Here is a 24,579-nt window from a genome sequence, read left to right as displayed (position 1 = left end):
CTTGAGATGGTCAAGAACGTCATCAATATGTGGGATTGGATATCGGTTCCTGACAGTGATCTTATGTAGTGCCTAGTAATCAATGTAGAGTCTTTAGGTCCCATCCTTCTTTAGTACAAGTACAATCGAGCTCCTACAAGGTGAGGAACTTGGTCAGATGTGCCCTTTTTGTAGCATTTCTTGGATATGTTGTTTGATTTCTTCATTTTCCAGAATAGAGCGGTGGTATATCAACCCATTGGGTAGTATGCATGGAAGTATTTATTGATAAATAGAAGTCTACTTGAATGGAAAGTTATGTATGGATGTATTAGTTATAGTCAAGATTATTTATTTAATTTATGAAAATGCTTTAGGATTATTTTAGGTTTGAGTTAATTTCAAATTGAGTATATAATCTTTGAAAATAGAAATAACAATATAGTTATAGATGAGAGAATTATAGTTTTTTCAACGAAATTATAAAATAATGTAATGTAAATTGTGAGGAAATAAAAAATATTAGTTTTGGAATATGATTAAAAATTGGTTTACTGTCGAAAACCTAAAGACATATGATAAGTGGCATGGTTTTCATTATTTAAAAAAAATGGTAATGCCTAAGTTTTCATTTTGTGTTAGTACACAATAATAATTGTTCCAACTAAATTATAATAAAAGTTTCCACTATATTAAGGAGAAAAAACTCTCTCCATATAAATAAATATAAATGCAATACAACCTAATATATATTGCCACCATAAACTTGCTTAAAACTAGGTGAAAGTCATGGAAACTATTAAATAATCTTTATCTTCAAATTTTCAAATCTCCCTTATCATTTTATACTTATAAATAAATCCTTTATACTTGTCATTTTGTTTATTACCAAGTTGCCACAGTTAACACTCACATATTAATCTATTATTAATATCAATGTTGCATGATGTTTCCAAATAAATTGGCATTATAAGACCATTTTACATTGTTATAGTTCACACTCTCACATATAAGTCTACTATCAATATCAGTGTCGCACTATGTTTCTAAATAAATTGGTATTATAAGAACATTTTTATAATTATGATGCGATCTGTTCACTCGTGGAATTTGATATTTATAGTATTGGTAAATCAAAATGTAGTATATGATTATTATGTGTTTTTATATTTGTCCAAAAACAATCATTATTATAATTAAGTTTTGGGCATAGTTTTGTATTTCAATTAGTTGTTTGTGAGACTACATAATGTTTTAAACTTTGTGAATTTTTTGATTAATTTTTTAATAAGAAAATATAAAGTAATTATAAGTGGTGTGGTTTATGATTATGTTTCCTCACATTAGATTGTGTAAACTATACTCTTGCCAAAATGTAGCTAGAATTCTCTTAAAAAAGAATCATAATTGTATGTAAATGTGATAATAATTTAGTTATATGTAAACTTTTATTTGGAATACAATAGTACAAAACTATAATGACACAACTATTTCACCACATGATTGACAAACATGATGCTCTTAATGCACTATAAATTATGTCAATGTCCAAACAATACATTACCACATGATTATGACACATGAAGAAATTATTAAACATTTTAATGTTTTGAGCATCATATTTACAATGTAAAATCACATTGCAAAATCCCAAGCTTCACATCCATATAAACTAATAAGAATAATAATAAAAGTAATATGAGTCTCAAATGAAAAAATTTCTTTATCCCAAATCCAAAGATCCATTGATTTACAATTATTTTTTACTCTATAATAACATTTCCACCTTCCATTTACCATATTTTAAACAATATATTTATAATTAAACTTGCAACTAAATTTCAACATCTAAATAATATAAAAAAACAAAACGACTTATTATTTTTATAATGCTAACAAAATTTCTATCTCAAATTCCAAACAAAAGTATTATTATTAATTATACAATATCGCTTAAATATATAATATTACTTGTTAAATAGATAATAAGAGATTGTACAATATTATTTTAAAGCTGGAACCGCAACTTTGCACCATGAAAATATGATGGAATATATAATGTTACATATTACAACAGATATCTATATTGTTTAATTTTGTATATAATTTTTTTTTAAATTTATTTGGTTATGGTAAATGTGATTATTATTATTAAAAATTTAATATGTTTTATTTTCAATAAGAAATTTACGAGTTGTTTTAAAAATAATTTTGAATAAAAATATACATTTAATTAAAGTTATTTAAATTTATATTAATTATTAATTTTGGTGTGTATTTATAAATACGTGTATAAATATAAACATGTCAATTGTTTGAGTTAGGAGTTCTAAATAATGATTTACATCAACCTAAGCTTTTCTTAGTCTTAATACATCGCATGAAAGAGGATTTTACACATTGTCACCTGGGACAAAATTTTCAACTTGTGTGGCATATTACATTTTGTCAAAATTTTCAACTTGTATGGCATATCACATTTTGTCCACGTTTTTTCGTCATGCGACCCATCACACTTGCTCAATCCGTCCTCCACTCCTCCATTGCGACAACATTTTTATTGCATCATATAAAAGTTTTATTAAATGCCATATACATGAGATTTGAATTTTTTTGAGTTTCACATTATGACATTACATTGAAGTTTGTGTAAGTGCAAAGCATAAACGAAAAGGAGTTGTCTATAATGCAACTTTTTGAAGATTCTGGTGACGGAATCCGGTGGAAGAAATTGAGGTTAAATCTTGATTTGTTGCAGTTAAAATGGTTTTTTAACTGTATATTTGGATTCAGCACCCTGGAAAACCCCTGCGACGCTTTCATTGTGCAGAAACTAGCTATCAAACTTGCGATTCCAATAAATTCCTGCCGGATTTCGACCAGAAAAACCCGCCGGAAAGGCTTTCAAAAAGTCGCGTTATAGACAACTGCAAACAAAAAGCGCTTATTCCGCGAAGCCAAAGTTTTAAAAGATTTGACACATCACATTAAGTATGATGCAAAATGTTGGAAAGAGATGTTTCACCCAAAAAACAATTATGTGCAATTCACAAGCTCCAAAGACATGTTCCATTGGAGTCTCTTTTAGTGTGATACATCAAATTGGCCCTTGATGTGATGATTTAAACTTTCTTTTAAAGGGTTTTAAAGTGTAAAAGTATTTTTTCAAATTAATGCACCTTCTCAATTTTTTTAGTTTCAGATATATTATCAAAAGTGTTATATATCAGGAAAAACAGAGGCCCTACCACCATTATCATAGAAGTGGTTTTAATTTTTGAATAATATAAAGAACATAAATTATTATTTGTGGGGATTATCTAATGGTTTTTTTGGTTTCTAGTATAAAATTACTTCTTGTAAGAGGCTATCAATAATAGATGAGATAATTTGTAATCATGTATCTATTTTTATATAGGAAATTTGTTATTTTGAAATACTAACAATACAAATACTTGATGTTGTGAATGAGTGTATTATAGGTCCCAGATATGGTAACCTGGAAAGTGAGAATGGAAAAATTATCCATCATGAAATAAAGATCGAATGGGAAATGGTTCCTATGACTAGGGATGCAATCACTTCTCAAGATTTATAATAAAATACACTATTTAGACAATTATTAGCTATTGCATCTAGCATGCAGTATGCACAAGGGCTTCACTCAATGAAGCTCTGAGATATCACATGTGTTTGTGGCATATTAAACAATACCCTTAATTTGACTACATATTGGAAAATACCTCTAAAAATCACATTATTAACCCCCTACCAAGACGAACCCAATACACCTTCTCAATTTAAAAACCCCCACTTTCAATAGATATTGTAGGTATCCATTTTTTCATTAATAATTTGTACACCCCTTTATATTTTTTCATTAATTTTAAGCTACATTTGTTGTACTTGCTAATATAAAAACTCTTTACCACTTAATATATGCTCAATATATTATGTCATTTTTTCCTCAATATATATCCTCCAATATGAATGCACGTGGTATGGTATTTCTCCCACAGTGAAGCCTCTGTGGAAGTATGGACCGCCTATTTTTAGTGTAAATGCCCAAAGCTAAGTGTAATGTTTCCTTTGAGTCATAATGTATAGTTATTTGCAAAATCAAACTAAGACAAAAAAATGGAAGTCCAAAAGCTATAACCACCAATGCAAAGTAAATAAACAATTGTAACTCTTAGAAAACAATTTCAACTCATTAGTGATATATGTCCAAGAGTACCTGATTGAAGGGGTCTTTCTTTTTGTAATTTGGAGGAACTATTTCCGAAAAATTAGTTGAGAAGAAACCCTTATGACCATTTTAGATGAGGATTAATTGGTGTTGTGTGATTTTCTTGGCGTGGGTTGTTTCTAGTATTACTATTATCACCTTCACAACAATAAGGTTGTATTATTCATGTCTTGACAATTCTTCTATGATTTTATGGTTTTGTAATTTTAATTGCTCGTTCATTAGTGTTACTTTAAGTTGGTAAATGGAGACTAATGAATGACTTTTTGTTTTAAGCTAATTTGTTCACCTATGACATTCATCATTTATGAGTTTCCAATTTTATTTAATTGTTTTTGAATTTTGCTAATTTAACTTATACTAGAAACTCTTTGTGAACAACCTTGAAATCAATCCACTAATCTTAGCTAGGTTTTCTACACCACCTTACTCTTGAATTCACATGTCTCTCTCGTGGGGAGGTGGGGGAAACCCCTCCTTCAGTAATATTTTGGTGAGGAGAGCCACTAGGAACATATCCCGTAGACTCAAACATCTCAGCTCAGTAACGAACAATCAGTGCTTCTCAACAACATCGAAATACCAAGCAGAACTAGGAAAGAACGAATTAGGGCAAGGGGCCCCACAAACAAAAGGCTCAGGGAATACAAGCACTTACCTCCCACTAACAACAAAAACTATGTTGTATGAAATCAAATAACAAAAAAGATAACATATCAAGAACCATACACTAATTTGCTAATTTGTGGGAATTTTGCCCTTATATAAATTACTCGCAAGGTGGATTAGGAAATACCAACAGAAAAAGGAATTTATAAAATTTAAACTAGGCTCAAGCTCAAAAGATTTCTTCACAATCATCTTCAACAGCATAGAGGATAGGGACAAAATATTTCAGGGTGGGCCCTACATTCTAAAATCTACTAGAGTATATATGAAATCCTTGATTGAGAGATTCAACTCAAATACAAAATATTTCAATTCAACCTCAATCTAAATTCTTCATGGAGCACCAAGATTCAAATTTCAAATTTGAAATGTGGGACTATGTCTTGGCGACTATGGAAGCGTATTGTTTCAATGTTTGATGTTAGTATGTGACACATGTATTGTGACAGTAAGATGGGGAGAGTCATTTGAAGGGTGTAGGGGTTCAGAGGTCGAGGAACTGCCAGAAACTAAAAAATAAAAAATTTACATTCACCAGATTTCCAATTCATAAAACAGATACACTCTCCTAAATAAATATATCTATTTCCCTAATTATAATTACATATATAAACAAAAAATTTAGAAATAAAAATATTGATTTCCTTATATATAATTACATGTATAAAGCTGACTTTATAAGTATATTAAGTAACATAGGCAATATAGGTGACCAAGCATGTAGTTTAATTTTTTATGTGCTTATTTATTTTTGGAATTTAAATATAAATTTCAAGAGATTGTAATTTTGAATTATTTAAATTATGTTTTTTAATAAAAAATAGATTTTAAAATTTTAAAGATGCTTTAAATTATACAAATCAAATTTATAATTCTCATAATCTTACTATTCCAATGAATATCTATACAATTTCCCATAAAATTAATCAAAAAATATTAGAAAAATAAAATATGCAAAAATTAGACTTTGTTCATTACAAATTAGAAATATCCACTTTAAATCCCACGAGGCATAAAATAGACAGTGGTGGGTGTATTATTAAAGCACTCGGTAATGTGACGGTCATTGGTTCGAAACATTGCGAGAAAAAATCTAACCATGTTAAGGGCTGATGTGACCTAGGTTTGGTATGATCTTTGTATAATTTTGACGACTTAGATACCCTTAGATTGCGATTTCTCAAGAAAATTCCACTTTAAAAAGAAATCACAATATTTGTTTATAAATCTTTTATAAATATTATTGAAATATACAATTTGTGATCATTAAATATCTCACCCAATATTTAAATTTAATATTAGATTAATTCATGATCCCTTAACAATCCTATCCCTTTCATTTTGAAAGCATGATAATTTTTTCCAAAATGATTTAATATATTATAATTTTGGGTATAAATATTAAATTGATACGTGAATGTTTTTTGTTTAAGTTGTAAGTGATTTTCCCACGTAAGAATCATACTTCTCAAAATTACAAAAATATTAAATATATATTATATCCCTAAGGTTATTTAATTTGTTTTTTAAATATGAAATTATCAATAGTTTGAATTTAAATTAGTTATCCGTGTTTGTGTGTCATCAGAGAATTTATATTAGTGTGAAAAAAAAATATTTACAATGTTGATATTTTTTATTGGCTTTTTGCTAGGGAAACCAAACCAATAGCATAAACTCAAAATTTTAAGGTTGTCTCTATCGTTTGTGATCTACTAAGCTGATAAAATAAAATAAGCAAAGAAAAAATGTCTACACGAAGAACACTACATAAACTAAAAGACGTTGCCAAATGGTTGGAAAATAAACTATGAGCTTGAGCATGAACCATATATTGCCTCACTCCACCGAATTGTGTGCCTAATCTAGTAGCCAAGGATCACTATTAGTATCTTATGTTGCGGGGTTTGTGCCTGTGATTCGCTTAGTCAAAATTTTCACCTTCATGTTAACACATAGTCTAACGAGTCGGAGGAGTTGCCTGGAAAGTTATCGAAATTCGGTCATATTTAGAGAAAATCTGGCAAGGATTTTTGTAAATCCAAGTTATAGTTGTTAAATTTCAAAATTTTAGGTGTCTTAGACATTTTTGATGGTGCTGAATCTATTTCCACCATCAAAAACACGATTCAAACACTGCATCTACAAGATTTTTTGAATTTTTTTTACCCGGATTCCGACCACTTTTAGCCGTCCGGGCAATTCTTCCGCCTCATTAGACAACTCCTCATGTTAATGTTGTTTGTTTTTTCTATGAGCTCGACCATACAACGATACTTTCTTGTTGGGTGTCAACCCTGTTTCTAAGAACTCTTCCCATAAGAGTTTTTGTGTACCAATGCAGGTTGATAGTCTACATGTAAATAAATGCTATGGCTCTAATGGAATTTCCTACATCAAAGATCCAATTTCCGATCTCTCGTTCCATGTGTGTGCTTAGCATGAACTTGTGAGCTTGTCTGACTTGCTCCTCTAAGTCAATATTAATCTTTGGACAACCTTAGGGATGATATCCTTGTACCTTTCCATGGATTCCTTTGCAAAGGTTGTGCATCAGTGCCTCACAAGGTTGGGGGACTAGAGACAAAAGAGGGGGGAGCCCCAAGTCTACCTCTTCAACCATGTCGGGAGGGTCTAACTAGATGATGCCTCACCATGTTAGTGAATGGAGGTGTGGCAAGATAAATCGAGGTGGGAGAGACGAGCCAAAATAGAAGGGAGATGTAATGATCCTTAATAGGAATGCAAGTGATAACAAGCAAATAATACGTGCAACAAATTACAAAAATGAAATATTCAGCGAACACCCATATAAACGCTGCAAATGGAGAACTTCTGAGCCATTTTATTAATTTTCTGAAGGCAAAATACAATGGATGACAAGGTGGTGCCCCTGGGCTTGTCTCAAGGACAACTGGTACTAAACCCGAGTGATGGAACAGCTGAGATGATGGTCATTCAGTGGCTGCACCACTTTGCACTGCATTGTCCCAACAAACTGCTGATCTACAATTTCGACCTGCTGGAATGTGTCAAAAAAATGCCCAGAAATTTATATCCTTCTAGAATTAGACTCCTCGGACAAAACCCAGAAATGGGTTGGCTTGATTTGGACTTCCCAAAATCGACCGCTAAAGGCACTATTCAATTCCCAACAATTCTACATTGCCTGCTGCAAAGATACGACTTAAAACCCCACCTCTGGTGCTCAGAAAATTATGAAACTTTAGATTTGGGATCCTTGTCAAAAACCCAGGTAAACCTAGAAGGGAGTTTCTCTAGTTTTGACTTTGGATTTTGGGCCTCCTTGGAGCCTCTTCCGAGCTGCTACAGCCAAATGCGACTTGCAGGAAATAGCTTGTCAAGCCCTCTGAAAATACCCCTAGAACGTTGCGTCCTATACTGACTAAATCCTTGCTTCCCAGATGACCCTTGGTCCGGATGACTGCTCTCCCAACACTACGAGTTTGCTGCTACAGTGGCCTCTGCGCTAGTCTAGCTAGCTGCTACTCCAACAAAGTTTCCCTTTCTACGCTGTCTCCTCAACTCTCGATTCTCCCAACACGCTGTGAATCCCTTTGTTGGTCTATTCCTGACTCTCCCAGTAAGCTGTGAATCCCCCTCGCTGGTTTCTAACCCTTCCTACGTGTTCTCTTACCGCCCGGGAATACACAGTTGCTCCCTACACTGATGACTAAAGTGTGTGAATGTACCAGACTCCCTGGAAACTCTTGTGTAACAGCCTCCCTAGGGCGGGGATGGATGGTACCCCGAAGAAGTGGTTGAATCTTCCCTACAGAATACTTGTGGCTAAACAACCGGTAGACTCGCTAAACAGCGGAGCGTACAAAATGAGTTTGTTTGTCAAAATAATTAGAATGCTCGAAAATGAGAGCTCCATCCCCTTTTATCACCTTGGGCTCCCTTAGCCTCTTGTGGGCCCCTCCTTCCACTAACTCGAATTCCCTCCAATGTCCTCCTTGGCCAAATTCAAATTATGCATGGGTGGCCTCCACATTCCACTAGTTGCCAAAAATAATTCGAATTGCCTATAGTTCCTAAGTTTCTGCGTGGGGGTTCTCCTCTTAAACCAAAATTGCTGCCAAAATTGTGTAGCAGCACCCTGTTACAAATGTGTTTGAGAAGGGACATGACAGGAGCGAGCAGTGATAAATAGTGGAGGACTGATTGAGGGATGAAGGCCTAAGATCAGGGGATGAAAATAGTAAGCACTGGACCAAAACAAGAGGGGGAGCTAGAAATAGGACCAATTAATAACAGGGAAGAAACAATAGATAGGTAGGGAAACCATAGATATACAGGTGAGAAGTAACCTCCTAGATACATAGGGTCGAGGACAGGGATGGAGGTCTAGAAACCAAAAGAGCTCACAAAGGATGGAGAAGTAGACATAAAATGTTGTAGATTCGAAATAGAATTGCAGGGTAAGAGCAAGAAAAAGTTGAACCTGAGAGAGAAGGCCCCATGGAGAGGAGTGATGCACATGAGTGAGAAGAACTGGAACTATCGTGATGGATAGTGATAATTAGATCCTTTGCCTGCATGCTCTCCTTGAAATGGTGTTAATAATCTAGTGTTGCAAATCCTGATTGTATCCTTCCATGGCTGGTGGATTATAAATATATTTAAACGCTTCCTCTTCACTGTGTTTTGGCCTTGTCCCCATTCCTCTATATAATGATCATGCTTTGACCTATATTCTTCCATAATTGAAACATTGTGTCCTTGAAAGTGCAAACCATAACATTAGTGTGCCGGCTCAACTCTTTGCATGCTTCTTCTCTATGTTGGCGCAACATACACTAACTTACCATCTTTTTTCGTCCTTTGCAGTAGCAGGATGGCCATGCAGGTTTCCATGTGGAGGTAGCCTACTCTCCCTTATAACTTTGTGTTATCATCATTTACTCTCTTTTTTTCAAGTTTATTGTAACTATTCTTTGTTATATATATATATATATATATATATATATATATATATATATATATATATAATGTTATTGTAGAAATATCATATATTCAAGCATTCATTTAAGTGTATAATTTAGATCTCCTATGTTAAACTATGACTTGAAAAGTAATTTCTATTGAATATTTTAGCTTTGCACATATTCAGTCTATTTTTTTCACTATTTGCCACCTTTTTCTCCACCCAACCTCATTGCTTTAAACTTCTAACATAGTTTGGAATGTTGGCATTTTTTTGGATTGTGATGTGAGCAAGAGAAAGAGATAAAATTTTGTTATGCTGGGCAAACATAAATTCTTAGTTTCCACTGCAAGTGCTATATTATAAGTAATGAATCTTTACCTCATAAAAATATGGGAAGTGGTAGAATTTCTATCTTCACTCTTAATATGGTAGCTTTGCACTTTTTTCTCAAGTTTTGTTATGCTAAGAGAGTGACTTAGGATGTATGTTAGGTGCAAATTGGTACTAGTAACACTAGGGATATACTCAAGAGGATGGTAAAGAATGAAGAGAGTGACTTAGGATGTATGTTAGGTGATAGTTTCTATTAGTAACACTAAGAGAGATACTTAAGAGGTTGGTAAAGAATGAGTAAAGACATTGATACACCATGAGGCTTTAGTGCTAGTCAGTATTGAGTATATAATGTCTTTACTATATTATTTTACATGGATAATTCACTTTGACATGCAATATAATTAACATGTCTTGGCCATAATCCTTTGTATGCTTATGCATGCCTATTGATCAACCTTAAGGTTTGTTCTATCTCTTGTAGGAGTACATGTTGAGTAGAGTAGGGAGACAAGGGAAATTATCTCTACATTTTGGAAACTTTTTGTGTGTTGATAATCTTTTAATATACCTTTTGTTGTTGTCCTCTCTAGCCAATTGTTTGGAAAACAAACTACACAATAAGAGTTCATGGTTGCAAGCAAAAATCTATACGTTGGACAGAGAATAAAAATGATAAGGCTAGAAAATTTTATGGCTACCTTGTGTGTGGCTCTCTCACTAGTGGGATTGTTACATCATTATAGCTTAGTTTGTGACTTGTTCTACTCCTCCTTCCTATGTCTTTATGTCTTCTCTTATATGGATTTTGATTATGTTCCTATACCATGTTTCTCTCCCTAATTGTAATGCATTCTCTCTAATGACAATGCATTCTCTCTAATGACAAAGCATTAGTAAGAAATTTCTATGAACTACCCTCATTTTTGGAATAAAACTCAACTTGAAACTTAGTCTAGTCACAAGCATGAAATGATCTCGTATTCATTACAATGCTATATCTTGCATGTAGGATAAGTTAAAATGCTCTCTTGACCCCTTATTTGATCTATTTTCTCTCTTAATATTCTATTGATCCTAATCCGCCATGGTCTTATTGTTATGATGACTACAAAAAATAATAAATAGAAGTAACCATAACCCTAAAGAGGACCACCTATCATAAAACGAAAAAAATAAATAAGATTTAAAAAAATGAACATCCATTAATGGCATTTCTTTGTAATATTAGATTAAAATATCAAATAAAATTGAATAAATTATGTGAAAAAAATATCCAACAATAAAAACCATGTATTATAAAACAAAAATAAATAACATTAAAAAAAAATAAACATACTACACCTATCATAAAACAAAAATAATTAAGATTAAAAATAATTAACATCTATTAATAGCATTTTTTTTGTGATTTCTTATAACTCTAGCAATTGCTTTTTATGCTATTGACTATATATTAAGAAATCAAGGATTATTGAGTATATGGTGAAAGATGAAATAAAATTCAAGCAATTGCTTTTCAGACTATTTATTATATGGTGAAAGATGAAATAAAATTCAATTTGCAATTTATTAAGTGAAGGAAAATCACACAGCGATATAACCATATGCACAACAAATTAACACATAGAACATTAACTGACGGAAAAGGCACAGAGCCATAATGTGGTCTCTCATGCTCATGTAATTCTCTCTTATTCAAATAATTTAATAATACATTTAAATACATGAGCAAGTGGTCTTAAGATAGTGCATTTATCTTAGACTCACTTGGTTGAGACAATTTCTCAAGTTACACACTAATTTAGGAGAACTAGTTGGAGAGAATCTCTCATCCAAACTAGAATCCTTGGTTTGAAGAATTCTCATGATTTTATTTATTTAATTTAATATTTGGATTTATTATTGATTTTTAAGAGAGTGAGGCTAACATTCCCCCCCCAATGATAAATCCAAAACGAACAAGGAACCATCTTCCAAGTTCTCAAGTTGATCCTCAAAAAACATTTGCCTGAAAAAACGCCAAAGCTAGATGTTGAAAAAACTCAAATCTGAAGAGAACATGAATCAACTGCATGTTTGATTCATCTCTGAATGTTGCTTGACAACTCCATCATGCCACGCTGCAAAAGGATCCAACTTTCCTTTGCTTGAAAACAACATCGGTGTCCACTGACACAATTTGATGATGTGACGCTTTGTGCTTATGAACTTAATTGATGGCGATTGTACTTTGAAATGCTTGAGTGTGTAGCGTTGACGTGATTTAGCTGTTGTGAAATGTTGTAGTAGCATTTATCAAGTCGATGATGTGACGCTTTGTGCTTCTGAACTTAATTTATTATGGGAGCTTTACTTTAAGGAGCTTGATCGATGATTTGTATATGTAAACTTTCTTATGTGCATGTAGTTGTTTTGTTGAAGCATAAGAAAAAGAGCATTTTACAAATTCGACACAAGTCATGCAAACACATCCACGACACAGAGTGTTCCTATGATCCCCTTATTCAATTTCGGGGGATCTAAGACACGATCACCACAAAAAGAGATGTTTTTATTAACCTTCAATATACATCATCATGACAATGTTTTCAGTGAGGCATCTCAAGCACAGACTGAGAACTCCTTGACGTCAAAATGTCTTCAAAATACTAAATGTGCACTCAATTGCTCTCAAAATCTCTCTCAAAATAAAATATTACTTTTGATAACTTTCTCCAAAAAAATCACTTTTCACTTCAAATACAAAAAATAATTTCACCTTATTACTCCACAAAATCACGCTTGATACCCTTATTACTCCATTACATAGACTAGCATTTGCACCTGATGTTGCAAAAGAAACGCTGTAAGGCATAGAGTGTGGAAGAATAGCGACATGTGAATGGGCATTGGTTAAAGCAAGGGTGGATGATAATAAGTTGCAATTGAAATTGTTAGTTATGTGTATGTTGAATATGGATATTTTGTAAATAATAGTGTGTAGAAGAATAGTGACATGTGAATGGACATTGTTGAAAGCAAGGGTGGATGATATTGAGTTACACTTGAAACTATTAGTTATGTGTGTTTTGAATATGGATATTTTGTAAGTAATAGTAGTTTGTGGAAGAATAGCAACATGTGAATGGACATTCTTGAAAGCATGGGTGGATGATAATGAGTTATAGTTAATGTCAGGTAGAGGTTATCCATTATTCATGTAGTAGTTGTTGTTTATGTGAACGTGTTTTTGTACATTATTTTAAGGTTTTTCAACTGGGCATCTTTGAAAATTTGGAAAAGAAATTGAAGTGTTTGGCAAGTTTTGGCCTACTACTCATAAACATCAATCCGAAAAACGGGTATGTGTTGTAGTATTTGTAAATGAGTAAACATTTAAAATTTGGTTTTATATGAAAAAAATATTTAGTATGCATAACGAAACATTAAATCAAAACAATAATAAGAAAACAACTATTCAAGTGACACCTTCCATTAATTCCATTTCAGCAAACAACAATCTCAGTTGTATATCATGAACCATGTCATCAAAATTTTGAGGTTCAGGGTAAATAACCGAGATTGCTTTTGCTGAAACAGAACTGATGGGAGGTGTCGCTCGAATAGTTGTTTTGTACAGTTTAATTTCTTGATGTACATTTGGATAACGTGGTTCATGGTATGTAACTGAGATTGTTGTTGCTCAGATGGAATTGATAGCAGATGTCTCTTGAATACTTGTATTGTACAGTGTAATTTCTTGATGTACATTGGCCTCAAATATAGAAAAGGAAGTATAGACACTAAGTGCTCACTCCTAGATGAGGATCTAAATTGGTGAGAGTTAGTCCTGGTTATTTAGTATTGTTTTTATATTACAGTACCATTTCCTATTAACGGACGACAGAAGATAAGATAAGAGTAGTTTTATTAATGGCAGTGGGTGACCAAAACAGAGGTCAACAGGGCTCAAAAGTACACCAGTTACAACATACTGTGGAAGTGCCCATTACTTGTCATTAGGTATAGATGTAAAAAGTAGAGGAGGGAGAAGAAGCATCCACATCTGTATCAATCACTCTGTAGCTACCGATGTGCTGCTTGATAATGTCACCTAGGGAGTGCCTAGGTAGTACCAATCTATAGTCTACATATTTAAATTAGTGCTGGAAAGGGGTTTAGCAAATTTCAGTCCTTTCATTAGTTGAGTAGGGTTTGATTCCCAACTTAAATCGTAATCTAGAATGAGATTCTTGATTTTGCCCACAATGAAACTCTCTAAATTAGCTAATTTGTAAGTCTATTTCAATTGTTACCAACCTATATCCTTTCTGAGCTGGATGATAGGTATCACGCCTCGTTACCAAATGCATATATTTTTTATTATCTTATTTTTGAGCCCTGGGGTTGGCTTGATTGGCCTTGGAGTTAGACATTGAACTTCTCAGAAATGGGATGTCACAAGTTCAACTCTTACGATTCCTTTGGGGTTATGAACTGTAATCAATGTTGATGGTCTACCTGGTTTACCATCTATGAATCATGAGGAATACTTGTAATCAATGTTGATGGTCTACCTGGTTTACCATCTATGAATCATGGGGAATACTTGTAATCAATGCTGATGGTCTACCTGGTTTAGCATCTATGAATCATAAGGAATACTTGGAAGGTCTCTGTGAATTTAACAACATCTATTTAAATTTTATAGTTGATTGTATTGTGACATGTATTGTTTTGCTATTGCTAGTCAATCAAAAATTAAAATTATACATTAAATTGGAGCAGGTTCAAAGTTTCTTTCCATTTTCCAAATTGCATATGTTTATGTCAATTGCCTAACTTGATTGTAACTTGTGAAACAATTTCGTTTTCTCCTCTATTGGTTCTATTATGGTGTTTCTACTTGCATTGACTTCATGGGTTAATTTCCTGTGTTTTATCTTTGGCATATGATATATATTGTTAGTTGTAACAATGATTTGCATCTATGAACAAAATTTTTCTAGTTGTGATATATCACCATGTCCATTTCTCAAACCTCAAAGGTGAAGATTCTCCAACATTTTACTTCTCACACATAATGAATTTCTTGTTTTTCCCATCATATTTTTAGTTGAATATGTTTCATGTGTAAATCCATTATTTTTCAAATAGCTTAAACTGTTCATATATTTCCTATACTTATATGTTCATGTGTCTTTTGCACCTATCCAAAGAAAAAAACGTCCAGTAGTAGCATTACGTCATGGCATAAAGCAATAGTGCTTCCTTATTGCAAAAATTGCATTTGCAACAAATCGTTATCATTTTTGATAATTTCCTTCATTTATATAAATATGATGGTTCTCAAATGACTCTTTAGAAAAAAATTGTATATCAGATGAGATTTCTGACTCAGATGCACATCCAGTAAAATGCTTTTACAGCTGATCTGCCATTTGTTGTATTGGTTGTCACTTGCTATTTTCAAAGTTTCGTATGGTGTAAAATGCTAATTAAGTATTTTAATGCTGACAAGTATCTCTGATAATAACGGAGCCAAAGTTCTGGACAGACCCAGAAAATGCCATCAAGAATGCATACAACCGGACTGATGGGAAAATTTTAGCAAAGGCAGTTGATTTAGGGCCCGGTGGCTCCACAACAGTCACTGCTATTTTAGTTGATGGGAAAAAACTCTTTGTAGCAAATATAGGGGATTCCAGGGCTGTTATATGTAAAAATGGCACTACTATTCAGCTGACTATTGATCATGAGCCAAGTATTGAACTTCAAAACATCGAGAAGGGTGGATTTGTGACACTCCTGCCAGGTACCACTACAAATGTTGTGCAGAGATTAATTTTAATGAGAACATACTTGAATAATTTTTTGATTTGTAACTTTATAATTCTATCTTAATGTTCTAGCTCAAGAGTAACATTTGAATGGTCACAGGGAGAAATTGTATACTTAATGGTGTTCTTTTTTGATATATTAGGAGATGTACCTCGAGTTAATGGTCAACTTGTTGTAGCTCGTGCGTTTGGTGACAGGAGTCTGAAGCAACATTTAAGTTCAGAACCAGATGTGAGAGACACGACCATAGATGCAACCACAAAATTTCTCATTTTGGCTAGTGATGGATTGTGGAAGGCAAGGCATTTTTTCCAATCATTGACTTATTTGCATAGTTACTGTTAGATGCATATTTTTTTTTCGCAAACTCATCTCATGGGAGAAAGCATCTAGGAAATTTTTTGATTACTGTATTGTCATTAATTTTACTCCAATACTTCATCTGAATACCAGAGAGGTTTTTTTTTGAAGTGCTTAAAGAAAGATGCCCCAAGTAACTGCACTGCAAAGAGAGGATTTCCTTTCCCTAGGTGCCAGATCCGAGGGGTATTTATCTGCCCAGTCCCTGGAATTGCACGTAGTGTCACCCCTTAACTTATGCTATAGGAATGCGGAAAACTGTAGCGAGAATGGAGGTAAGGTAGTTGGCTTAACATTCCGTCGACCTCACCAGCTGAATCAATGCCTGTTGGGAAAATAAAATCTTCTATGGAAATGATATGTAATTATTAACATAAATACTTTTAAAACATCAAAGAATATAGATCAAATATTCTGAAGTTTCAATCGAGATCACGGTTTCTCCAGAAGAAAAAACAGATTGACAGCAAGTTCAGTTATGTCAAACTAAATTAAACCTACCGATTGGGAAGAAGTAGAACAACGATTGACAACAGCAATAAGGAGGTGCATAGAGCATCTCTGAAACAGTCTAAAATCTGTAATGAGCTCAAATGACCAAAACAGGTCAACAGGACTGAGAAGAACAACGATTGACTGCCTAGAGCATCTCTGAAACAGTCTAAAATCTATGTTAAGGAAAGAAAGGAAGAGTAGAGAATAAGATGGAAAAGAGGTCCGGGTGGCCTCAAAAGGGGGGCAAATCCAGAAGTGTAAACCCTAGACAATGAAGTAAGTTAGAGGAAAGCATTCCAGTAGTAGTGTTGCACCAGAAAATGTTTCGTGGAAGTAGCTAGGACTTGGGAAGTTTGAGGAAGAGCAATAACAAGGTCAGAGTGAGAGTCAGAAGAGGAGCCATCATCACTGTAAACCGCCACAAACGTGTCAATTCTGAGCTGATAATGGGCCAACGAGAGGAAAAAATATTTTCAAAGATTGAGTCCCAAGTCATATTTATTATTATTTGGACATCTAATTTCATTCTGTCATATTTCACTATTCAATATTTAGGATTGTATGGAATCCTACGACAATTGCAAGGCAGATAACCATGACAACATAGTTAACTTTAGGTGAATAGATCTAACTCTCGTAATTTTGTGAGGTATGCACAATATTCACTCGAGGGAAGCAACTAAGAGACATGGACTGTCTTATGATTGAGAATGTTGCTGTAATCAATGCTTGACTGGCTACAATGGCTGCTAAAGTGGCAACAGTACAAATTTCCGAGGACAAAGGATAAAAAGGAGTTACTATTAAAATTTAAAATTCCCTCTTAACAAACTCTACTTGGGATTTCTTGAAAATTTTAATTTACCAGCCTCTGCATTTCATTAAAAGATAAGAGCCTTACTATAAAAGAAGGATTGAAACTGAAAAGTAATGAGTTGTTATCATTTTTTTCCATTCCGCCAGTCACAAAACATTAAACATGCATGTACCAGTTCACTCTACATGATTCATGATTTATTGCAGAAATGGTAAAAAACTCAATGCTTATTTCTTCTGATCTCAACAAAAATTTGCATTTTGAAATCTTATAAATCTATTAAAATAGTAACAATAGTACAAAATTATATCTTATTTTTAAGTGATCAAGAACTTTAAGGCCCTAAAAGCTTTATTATGAGTAAAAGCTTATAATTTCATTGTCTTCTAACAGTTTTGTGTGAACGAACTCTAAATTTCTTGCACCATTCTGACTTGAAGTAAATGCACAGGTGGTATATTGTAGGGAGACAGAGTCAACCTGCAATTGTTTTGGAGAAACCTGTAGAGCTTGTCAATCAGTAATCCTTCAAAAGGCCCAGTGCTCTTATTAGTCTTCAATGTGATTTTTCCTAGAACATACACAAACCTTGTATTCTTTGCCAATTCAATCTACTACAATTCCTCATCTAAGAGTAGTTACTTTCTTCGACTGTGTTCTTGCTTGCATAACTTTTGTCATGTGAGGAGGAATGAGTTCCTCTAAGCTTGAGATAGTCTTTTACGCTTTCAAAAACCTGGTTGATAAATTCAGATCCTTCAATGTTTGGGGCATCTTTGTAACCATATTGGGCTACACATTTATATACACCTTTTGGCTCTAGTTTTCCAACCATAAATCTCTCCGACAAAAGTATTGTCTTGAATGGAACCATTCTTATGGTGACAATGACAAGAAATTCATGCAGAGACCCCACATTCTTTACATAATGCTCAATAATCGGTGGTAAGTCAGAAATAAGGTCACTGCAAAAGAAATGAATTCCTGGTACAAGTGAATTCACCCCGACAACCAATCCATTCAAACCTTCTATGCTGAGTTTTCTCTGTGCTAAATATTTATACTTTTTCTACCTTCCTTATTTCCAAGAGAACATTATGGTCAGAAAAATTGTTGCAATGACAAAGGGACACCAACCACCCTGTGGCACCTTATTCAATACAGATGATAGATAAACTCCTTCAAAGATAGCAAAAAACAGAGTGAAGGGTGGTATAAGAAAAACATGCATGTTCCAAACCACAAGCATGACCAAAATTGTTGCAATTAGGAAGGGACACCAACCTCCCTGTGGCACCTTTTTCAATAGAGATGATAGATAAACTCCTTCAAAGATAGCAAAAAACAGAGTGAAGGGTAGTATAAGAAAAACATGCATGTTCCAAACCACAAGCATGACCAAGGTTACTACGCACGTCGTATTAAAATAGTAACAATAGTACAGAATTATATCTTATTTTTGAGTGATCAAGAACTTTAAGGCCCTAAAAGCTTTATTATGAGTAAAAGCTTATAATTTCATTGTCTTCTAACAGTTTTGCGTGAACGAACTCTAAACTTCTTGCACCATTCTGACTTGAAGTAAATGCACAGGTGGTATATTGTAGGGAGACAGAGTCAACCTGCAATTGTTTTGGAGAAACCTGTAGAGCTTGTCAATCACTAATCCTTCAACAGGCCCAGTGCTCTTATTAGTCTTCAATGTGATTTTTCCTAGAACATACACAAACCTTGTATTCTTTGCCAATTCAATCTACTACAATTCCTCATCTAAGAGTAGTTACTTTCTTCGACTGTATTCTTGCTTGCATAACTTTTGTCATGTGAGGAGGAATGAGTTCCTCCAAGCTTGAGATAGTCTTTTACGCTTTCAAAAACCTGGTTGATAAATTCAGATCCTTCAATGTTTGGGGCATCTTTGTAACCATATTGGGCTACACATTTATATACACCTTTTGGCTCTAGTTTTCCAACCATAAATCTCTCCGACAAAAGTATTGTCTTGAATGGAACCATTCTTATGGTGACAATGACAATAACTTCATGCAGAGACCCCACATTCTTTACATAATGCTCAATAATCGGTGGTAAGTCAGAAATAAGGTCACTGCAAAAGAAATGAATTCCTGGTACAAGTGAATTCACCCCGATAACCAATCCATTCAAACCTTCTATGCTGAGTTTTCTCTGTGCTAAATATTTATACTTTTTCTACCTTCCTTATTTCCAAGAGAACATTATGGTCATAAAAATTGTTGCAATGACAAAGGGACACCAACCACCCTATGGCACCTTATTCAATACAGATGATAGATAAACTCCTTCAAAGATAGCAAAAAATAGAGTGAAGGGTGGTATAAGAAAAACATGCATGTTCCAAACCACAAGCATGACCAAAATTGTTGCAATTAGGAAGGGACACCAACCTCCCTGTGGCACCTTTTTCAATATAGATGATAGATAAACTCCTTCAAAGATAGCAAAAAACAGAGTGAAGGGTAGTATAAGAAAAACATGCATGTTCCAAACCACAAGCATGACCAAGGTTACTACGCACGTTGTAATGAACATGACACCAACCACTGCAACCTCTGCACCACCAAACACCTAAAATTGTCCTTAGAAACTCAAAAGAATCGATAAAAACTACCAAATTCGGTTGTCAGATATAAATTTGTATATTCTTACCATATGCATTTCCAAACTGTGTTGCATCCCGGAATCCTACAACAATTGCAAGGCAGATAACCATGAGAACATAGTTAACTTCAGGTGAATAGATCTAACCCTCGTAATTTTGTGAGGTATGCACAATATTCACTCGAGGGAAGCAACTAAGAGCCATGGACTGTCTTATGATTGAGATTGTTGCTGTAATCAATGCTTGACTGGCTACAATGGCTGCTAAAGTGGCAACAATGAACATTGGCCAATACACGGGTTGTGGTATTTCTTTGTAGAATGTACAGCCTATGTCCCCTAGGTTTTTTATCAAATAAGTCGCTTGTCCCGTATATGTGATAAGCAGAGATGGGTAAACTAACACACAAAAAAGCAAGCTGCACCAAAAAACCCAAATTTCTCATTATGGTACTAAAACTTAAGGAGTATGAAGCACACAGGTATGATGAAATAATAATAATTATGTCCTTGACATAGCTTGGACCTAGATTGATTTTCTTTTGAAATGGCCCAAGTTTGCAAACATGGCCTCGGCACCTGGATCCAGTCAGAACAAAGAACTGATGTTAGTGTTTCTATTTGTATAGCTTTAAAATAAATAATTGGGATGAAGTTATGAATTTTGTTTGAGAAAATCATTGGTATGGATTTATCAATTGAGTTAGAAAACAATTCCAAGTATACTATATGATAAAATGAGACACATATCATCATGAGAATAATCAATACCTGTTATACATAAGACTACACCTCCAAGCATCACCCATCCTTGTTTGTGATATTCATGAAAGTAATAATATATATAATATGGGTTGAATTCCTTCAATGCTCCAAAATAATATTTCACAATATTATACAGTCCAATCACGATGTTGGTCACAAACCAGGCAATCATTATGGTTGAGACATGAAGCTAACTTTACTTGTACTAAGATTTTGAAAAAGGAACAGTAGTAATAGGATAAAAAATGACGAGTACAACAACGCCAGCATGAGTTAACATACGAAAACATAAATTATGTCAGGAAGTGGGATGCCATAATTCACATTATACTCACAGATGATATCATGTTTATGATAGGGAGCTGCATCCCTCCTTCAAATAAACTAAACCATACTGGAAAACTTGATTGCATCCCAATATACTCATGGAAGGCAAGCTAATAGTGTCTACTTCGCATTCTTGTATCATCTTACCTTGGCTCATGTTACTATTCCTTGACTAAATTCCTTGCATAGCTGACATCACTGTAGGAATAAAAAAGGCATCATAATTTGGAACAAAATCAACATGTGTGATGGAGCATTGAGTTGAGGTGCCACGTTGATACCAGTTTGACATGAAAGGAATTTTTGAGATACATTTATGGGCAGACCTGATTGTAGGAGTCAGCGCTCCAACCAATCACCATACAAGTTCCCATCAGAGATTTATTCAAGCTTAGTAGCAATTACTATCATGATTCATCAGCGGCTAATGTTTAAATACTAAATTGCAAAATGTAGTTAATGCCAAATAATGTATACATTTTTTATGGCATTAGGCAGTAGCAACAATAGAACTAAGTTGTGGGTTCTGTATTGGGAAAATTCGTATTGTGGAATTTGGGTTTTGCATGAGTATTGTTGTTTCTAGAGAAAACGAGGTTATGAATAATGGTGGAGAGATGTTGTGCAATTGCATAGAATGCAATGATAGGTGGCTATGGTAAACATGGGTGTAATGACCAAACACTGAAACTATTTAATGCAACGCCTAAGCTAGATGAAGTTACATGGAATTTTGTAATTTCAGGATATGCACAGAATGGGTAATGCCATGAGGCCCTAAATTTTTTTGGTCAAATGAAGGAGTGTTTTTAAGCCAAATAACTTCACCTTTGGCACCTCCGGAATAGGGGAAGAAGATCCATGCTGACATTATTAAGTGTGGGTTTGAGGTAGATTTTGCTATTGGAATCACCGTTGTTGGCAGGTATAAAAAATGTGGGAATGTAGATGATGGATGCCAAATCTTAGACCTAACCACAAAATAAAACAACATCAACATCATCAGTTAAGTAGAAAATATAAGAAGAAAGATGCATACTTTTATAGGTGTTTTTCCATATTCAATACTTGTGACATATAGCTTGGAATTGGATTGATTTCCTGTTGACATGGCCCAATTCTACAAACATGGTCTCGACAGCTGGATCCAGTCAGAGCAAAGAACTGATGTTAGTGTTTCTATTTGTGTAGCTTTAGCATAAATAATTGGGATGAAGTTATGATTTTTTTTTGAGAAAATCATTGGTATGGATTTATCAATTGAGTTAGAAAACAGTTCCAAGTATACTATATGATAAAATGAGGCACATATCATCATGAGAATAATCAATACCTGTTATACACAAGACTACACCTCCAAGCATCACCCATCCTTGTTTGTGATATTCATGAAAGTAATAGTATATATAATATGGGTTGAATTCCTTGAATGCTCCAGGATAATATTTCACAATATTATACAGTCTTGTCATGACATTGGTCACAAACCAGGCAATCATTATGGGTGAGAACATGAAGCTAACTTTACTTGTACTGAGTTTTTCAAAAAGGAACAGAAGAATTTTGCCCAGAAAAACAGAGCTTTCGAACGGGCAGAATCTCTACCTCTCAAACCCAAGATGGAGGTGTCGGCAACAAAGCCACCATCATAACAACAATTAGAAAAATTTTCTGAGTCGTTGCACTCTTCTCAAGCAATTCCTTTGTCTTCGAGTTTATAGCATTTCCACCATTTTGCATACTGAAAAAATTCAATCTAGTATATGATGCAAGGAGCGTGAATTGCTTGCCAGTGCTTTTTTCAAGGTTGACAACCCCTGTATTCTTTGCCAATTCAAGGTGTTGCTGGAGAAACACCTTATGAAATTGCCGAGTTGGCAGGAGTACTTAACTAAAGAAAATTGAACTGAAGATGTGTGTCGTCAGACTCGATTTAAAATACAACCCACACCCACAGAGGATCGATAGGAAAATAAAATTGTCATTCCCATCATGTGCTTCAAAAAGTCGATTGTATTGAGACACTGAATTAAAAAATTACATGTCAACAAGCGTGTTTGGTTAGGAAAGAGGTGTGTTACATGCTCCTACCAATGTTCGAATCTTAGAGACATGTTTCGCCCCTCGAGGCTAGGGTACATCTTGCGAAGCAAAACATGACAAGCAACCAGACCCAGATACAAGTCTGTGGAGACATTATAAAGGGATCTTTAGAATTGTATCCTGTAAGAAGTCTACATTAAATAGTAATATATTCATATTAGCCATGGGTTCAATTTCCACACAGTGATGAAAGTAAGCATTTTGTCTAACATAAATAATTAATTATCAGCACTATAATTGAATTTAGAAGAATTTTGCGCAGAAAAAACAGAGCTTTCGAACATCTCTTGGAAAATAAAAAAGCTCTAATGGAATACAGAATTCAAGGGGAAACCCTAGGAATCACCGTACAGAATTCAAGAGGAAACCCCAGGAATCACCACCACAGGCATGTGCAAAAACTTCCATGTGGACACCGAAAGATCTCAATACATGCAGCGCCAAAGTTTCAGGTCAAATAAAGACGAATAAATGGAGTAGAGAGGGGCCCGGTTGAATTGGCCCACGCTCGTCCAGATGCTTGTTGAGCTATCGATGCAGGTTGAGGCTAGTGTCATGGGAGCGGAGACGGCGTTTTCAGTACAAGAGGCCGGAGAGAGTATGGTTGCTGGTGCCGAGCCTTATCTACCCTCGTTACGCAGCATTTAATGCTTCGGCGTGTGGTATACAGGTCGTCGAACCATATTTCACGTCATTAAACGCTGCGTTGCCATTGTGGATATTGGTCGCCGTTGCTGGGAGAGAGGTCCCCGAGACGAGGATAGTGGGAAGCCTTATCGACGACGAGAGGTCGCCGGCGGGAAAGGTGGGGTCGTCCGCAAAGGGCCAAAACGTTGTACCTTTAAGACTGGTCTGATTCTTTCATCCTCTCTCCTTCTTGGGCATCGAATGTCACCTCATCTCCATTTGTCTGGAAACAGCTCCTCTGCCTCCAAGAGAACAAAAAATAAGTTCACAGAGCATGTATCTACAACAGAGTAAAACCAGGCAATGTATGATATAGTAGTAGACAATCCGAAGAAACAAACCTCTCCATTCATCATGCGCTTCGGTTAAAACAAACAC

General features: G+C 34.4%; 1 pseudogene; it reads right to left on the bottom strand.

Annotated features, from left to right (window-relative positions):
* Positions 1-18,089: 18,089 nt before the first annotated feature.
* On the bottom strand, positions 18,090-21,785 carry LOC149266017 (potassium transporter 26-like; annotated as a pseudogene).
* Between the last annotated feature and the right edge of the window lie 2,794 nt (positions 21,786-24,579).

This window comes from Pinus tabuliformis, chromosome 6 (genome assembly GCF_031772625.1).
Source record: "Pinus tabuliformis cultivar Carrire ecotype Pingquan chromosome 6, CPIR1, whole genome shotgun sequence".
NCBI classification, from domain to species: Eukaryota; Viridiplantae; Streptophyta; class Pinopsida; order Pinales; family Pinaceae; genus Pinus; species Pinus tabuliformis.
This window is presented reverse-complemented; position numbering and strand designations above follow the sequence as displayed.